Source organism: Coptis chinensis, chromosome 8 (genome assembly GCF_015680905.1).
Source record: "Coptis chinensis isolate HL-2020 chromosome 8, ASM1568090v1, whole genome shotgun sequence".
Lineage (NCBI taxonomy): Eukaryota > Viridiplantae > Streptophyta > Magnoliopsida > Ranunculales > Ranunculaceae > Coptis > Coptis chinensis.
In genome coordinates, this window is record NC_141463.1 from 65,591,421 (window position 1) to 65,597,420 (window position 6,000).

A 6,000-nucleotide genomic window follows, 5' to 3' on the forward strand; every position below is an offset into this window, starting at 1 on the left:
AAGACGACCCGGTGAAACCAGAAGACGAACTATTACTACTAGATCCTCCCCATAACCTTTGGTTATATGCAATTCTTTCTTCTCTAGACATTTTTCCTATTTTTAGCTTGGTTGTGGGGAAGAAGATGGCTGTGTTGTTTGTTTGATCTAAAAGAAAGAAGAGTAAAACGAAATATGAAAGGTAAGGTCACATATGATAAGGTCACATGTGATACTTGATTTTGGTCCACTTACCAATTGACAACACATTTTATTAGATTTTTGTTCACTCTCCAAGTGACAACACATTGTATCCAAATGTCTATCCAAATGTACCCTCAATAATTCCTCCATAAAATTGCATTATTTGGAATAGTAAAATGTGCAGGGAGGAGGGCTTAAAAACCGTGGGCGGGATGTTACATTCCGTCTCGGTCAAAAAACCCGACGGGATGTTACATTCCGTCTCTCGCATCCCCATACACTATTCTGTCCGAACACAGTCGAACTTCACCTTGTGCAAAAATGAGTGATATTCCAAACTAAAATTTTCGTTTCAACAAAACAGGAAATGAGTGAAACAAATATGAAACGAGTGAAACGAATGTGAAACGAGCGAAACGAATGTTCCATTTTTGGAAACATACGAACTTATAAATTTTTAATTTTTTTTGGCCATAACCTCATTTGTTTTATTGACATATTCATATCAAAAACCTGCTAATATACTTTGAAAATAATAAATAAGACAAACAACAATCATGAACAACACCCAAGTCTAACACAGAAACTCGGTAAAAAAACTAACTTATAATTTCTAAAAAAAATTGGACATAACCTCCTTTGTTTAATGACATATTCATATCCAAAAATCATCAAAGAAAAACCTGCTAATCAAAAATTCATTACAAACAACAATCCCAAACGCCATAAGACAAGTAATGGCGCACAGTTATTACAAACTACAAAAAAATATCTACTGAGACCTCCTCCCCCTACGAGAAGGCTCGGTCGAAGAGCTCTCCCCACGTCGTTGTCCTCTCTGGGTTGAGCTTGAGCTTGAGGTACTCCACTTCCAAAGATTCTCCAACTCTTGCACACGTCTCACGGGCTGCAAAGTTCGATTCACGTTCTTCTTGTAAGCACTCAAAACTACGACGAGAGGACTCCATGAAGGACTCACGCATGGCATAACCGGAGAGAGTAGTTAAGGAGCTCGACCTTACTTCATCCCCGTTTAACAAAACAAATGCAAGTTAGGGGTTATAGTGAATACTAATAATAACAAATCATAAATAAATTCAAATCATACTAACCTCGGCTAACCGCCGAATCATCTTCGACAAATCTGCTACCATCTGCGGCATCTACCGTGGAATAGGTATTCTCATATCTTGCCCCCGAAGTAATCATGCTCCAATGCCAAAGGTCATCATCATCAAATATCTGTGGAGTTCTTTGCGACATCCGAATATCATGAAACACCCCACGTGGATCGTGGCAACTCCACTCCTCCCGGGAAATGAATGTCGGGCCTCAATGCTCCGGTAACCCTTCAAAATTGGTGCCCCGGTATAACGCACCTAGCAAAGAGACCTCGACCAACCCTCTTCCAATATAAGTCATAGTCGCCGTAAAACCGAAAGCCGATGTCGTCCGCCACTCATTTGGGTTTGCTCTATAGTGTGAAAGAACGGCCAGAAGAATATCGAGGTCATCATATCCATAGGTGGTGGGTAAGGTATAACAATCTCTCCGGATACTTGCCGCCAACATCCGTCCCCAAGGTACCATCAAAGGTCGACCCTATAAGTATCATTAAGCCGGTGAAAAGAAACCTTGCTCTATGACACATATATGATAGTCTACTTGTACTCACCGCTCTCGGAACATCCGGAATATCCGCGTAAAGGGTCCGAAAGATGAAGGACTCGGCCCGGGGTTGCCACTCAATTCGACTAGCTCCTAAAAGCTCAATCTGGCGGACGAGTGTTATGAATATTATGTGATAGGTCCCCATACCCCTCGCCTACGATGAAGCCCCCATGCTTGAATCATTGGAATTAGGTCATGAGTCTCATCCTCTTCCAACCTCTTCAACACGGGATGCATCACACCGAAAATGCTCGCATTACCACCAATATCATGTCATCAATAGATAAAATACAATATCAATATATATATAAACATGTCAACATTAATAATTAGATAAATAAATGAAATGAAACAATAACTTAATAAATAAGACTTACCGGTATAATCTAAACAAAGCCGCACAAAATTGCCTTTAGGCTTTAGGTCGTCTCAATCATGAGGTCTAGCCCGGTAGTAAAGGTATGCCAAGATGGATTGACCCTATCATAATCCCACATCCTCTCTACGCCCGAGACAGTGCCATCCACCCGATCGTAAATAACTATCGGATATCCAAATAATACCGCACCAACAAAGTAGAAGAGGAAGGCACGCGTACATACTCGTGGATCGACTCCTCACCAATATGATAGTCTTTTCGGCTTCTCCTTGAGTCTATTCAAATATCTCAAGTAAACCAACTCATATTTATAGCTCCTCCCTTAAACCGCTTTCGGCCGATAATCTCAAAACTCGCCTTGCTCATCATCTTCAACCAAATCAAAACCTTCAAAGAAACTCATCGCCGTAGTAAAAACCTCTAAAGTTTCATCAAAAGGAACGGCATCTCCATAACCAATTGGGATACCCGTGAGCATTGTGAAATCAAGAGGGGTAATCCCAAGCTCACCCCATGGGAAATGAAATGTGTGGGTAGTTGGCCACCACCGCTCAACTATCCCAAACAACAACGCCTGATCATTTTGTCCCAAATTAGAATTCAAAAAACTCCCAAATGGTGTGGCGGATATAATATCGGTAACCGTGACAAAATTAGGATCCGTTTTTGATTTCATACAACGCCACCACGACACAACATTTGAAAGTGCATAACGCACTTTCCATAAGTGTACTTCCTACATTCAACAAACACGCAATACGATATAATTCAAACTAAAATAAACTAATATAAACTAATACAAATTCAAACTAAAATAATACGACAAATTCAAACTAAAATAAACTAATATAAACTAATACAAATTCAAACTAAAATAATAATTACAAATTCAAACTAAAATAAACTAATATAAACTAATACAAATTCAAACTAAAATAATACGACAAATTCAAACTAAAATAAACTAATATAAACTAATACAAATTCAAACTAAAATAATATGACAAATTCAAACTAAAATAAACTAATATAAACTAATACAAATTCAAACTAAAATAATACGACAAATTTCAAACTAAAATAAACTAATATAAACTAATACAAATTCAAACTAAAATAATAATGCGACAAATTCAAACAACAACAAACTTGATATAAACTAACATAAATAATAATAATTAACATAAAAAAAATCAAAAACTTAAACTTGAGATTCCGCCACTCGATTTGCTACGTAATCGGACCGATGTTGACGCTTAATGGTGGGTGGTCATCGATTTCATAACGCTGATTGGAAAATTAAACCCAAGTTCAATTTAGGTCCTCCTCGCCCACATTACGCGTTCTCGACGACGATCCTTTTGCCCCTTTTTTTGAAATTTTGACATTTCCAAACCATCGGAATGCTCTTCATGTGGTGAGGTTGGTGGGGATGGGTTGGGGGTGGAGAAGTCATTATGAATGGAAATTTGTGTTCAAAGGTTGTTAATGGAGGCTACAAAATCGAATTTTGGTGAAAATGAAGTGAAAATGGAGCCTGCTTCAAGCTGTTGGTATTGAGCCATCGACGGGATGTTACATCCCGCCTCCGTTATAAAATATCGACGGGGATGTTACATTCGCCTCTCGTATAAAAAAACTCAGACGGCCGGAATCTAACATCCCCCGTCCCGAGATGTTTTTTATCACCTTTGCATTGCACAGCTTCACCTTGTTTATCACCGGGTTGGTGATAGAGGGGGTGAAAAGTGAGGAGGTGGCGGTGATAGAGGGGGTGAAAACTATCACCTGCATTGCAAATGCTCTTATAGGTGAAAGTTTGTCTAGAGTACCACTCTAATATTGCCACTCTTATCTTACACTTCTCTTCAACCGTCCGATCTCACTTCAAGATCTCATGATCTAACGCTCCAAATTTCAACCAACAAAGTGGGGGTAAAAATGTCTTTTCCTTCTCATCTTCTCAAAAACAAAAGAAAAAAAAACCAAATCTACAAATATAAATCAGTTCCTTAAGCTTTCCACCCCGGAATTGTTATTAAGGTTTGGTCGTGGATTTGTTTAGTACCGGTTATTAATCTTTGGTGTTGTGGTGGTATTCAAGCAAGAATACATATCTTGCTTTGTGTGGTCTTGGATCAGATGCATTTGAACACGATATTGGATTATTGCGGGAAAAGGGGTTTGTGCAATGTTTTGTTGGACTTGCATAGTGGACGAGGAGATTTAAAAGAGCTTCTCAAGGAGGGTCTCGAGAATGGCTTGTTGCAGAAAGTAGTAGTAGAGGTATTGCCATTTTGGGATGAAAGCAATGATAGATTAACATTAGAGAATTTGGAACAGAAAGTACTTCAACTAGACAGGTTGCACTCGGATATATCTGGAGAAACTCTTGTTGTTTATGGATATTTTAGATAGAGCACAATGACTTTCATGAGAAAACATAGCCAAGGAAATATGAATATTTCTGTTTCTATTTATGTGTAATGGAATAAATTTCTTTCTTTCTCTCTTCCAAGAAATGTAACTTCTCAATTTTCAGAAAATTTTCAGAAGGAAAATGAATTATTCAGATATTCAGCAAAAAAGCAAAACGCCAGTACTCTGAGTTCTGGTTGGACTTGGTTTTGGTGTTTATGTTGAGGATGTTACTTTATTAGAAGACAAAAAGAAGGATAGAAGACAGATTAGTATCTTCCCCTATATCCCTAATCCTTCTGATAGACACCAGGTTGATTGGTTAGATTTTCCAGATCATGTTGTATCTATATTTGCAGAGAAGCTGAGTTTGCAGAAGGATTTTATATGGTTTGGTGCAGTTTGTTGGTCATGGAGGACTATGTATACTGATATCCTGCACTATCGTTCACCAAGAGTTCCTCTGCTCATGATTGCTACTGATCTAAGCCACGATAACCAAACACGCAGTTTCTACTGTCTCAGGGAGAAAAGGGTATTCAACTCCTGCATACAACTTCTCCACAATAGATTTTGCCCTGGTTACTGCCTTGGATGGATACTTACAGTTTGCGAAAAAAAGTTTTGAAGTTCGTCTATTCAATCCATTTCTTGTCTAGAAAATAATGAGATTCAAATAATGAGATTCTTCTCCCCCCTTTACCCGAAACATCAAGACTAAGACCATAACTCAAAAGGTTTTAGGCCATAAAACCATAATGGTCTTCCTAGGATCATTTTCACCTATAGAGCAAAGGAACTTGTTCCAGACCAAGAATAAATCCAAAATAGCAGTCAGTCAGTTGCTTATGCGTTGTGCACCAATCTATTTATCTATGTAGAAATGTTGTTAGAACCGTTCTAATACTTGTTCATCTTAAATCAAGACTGTCCTTCTCTCGTACCTTGTAATTTATATTATCTAATAACTGATGATGAATTATCAACGAAACCTTAAAGCCGGATCATCAATTCGGCCAGTCTTCCAGGCTGAGACTGTCTTTATGTCCAATTATAAAAAGGTAATTTTACACTCTAATGTCTAATGACAGTTGAGAAAATCTTTGATTGAGAGAAAACCTATACCACTCTCAATCTACTTGAGTTGAGACTCGGGACGATTTGGACTTTGAGCTATAACAGTGATTTTCAGAAGCAACTGTAACCTGGAAGACAGCTCAGCATACAAGGTTAAATCAAGCAATGGTAATAATGTTACTACACTTAACTACACAATCCAATGTGAACTAAATGTTTTTGTATATATAAACCAAACATTCAAAAGATAAATTAAAGCCTTGAGAACAGGG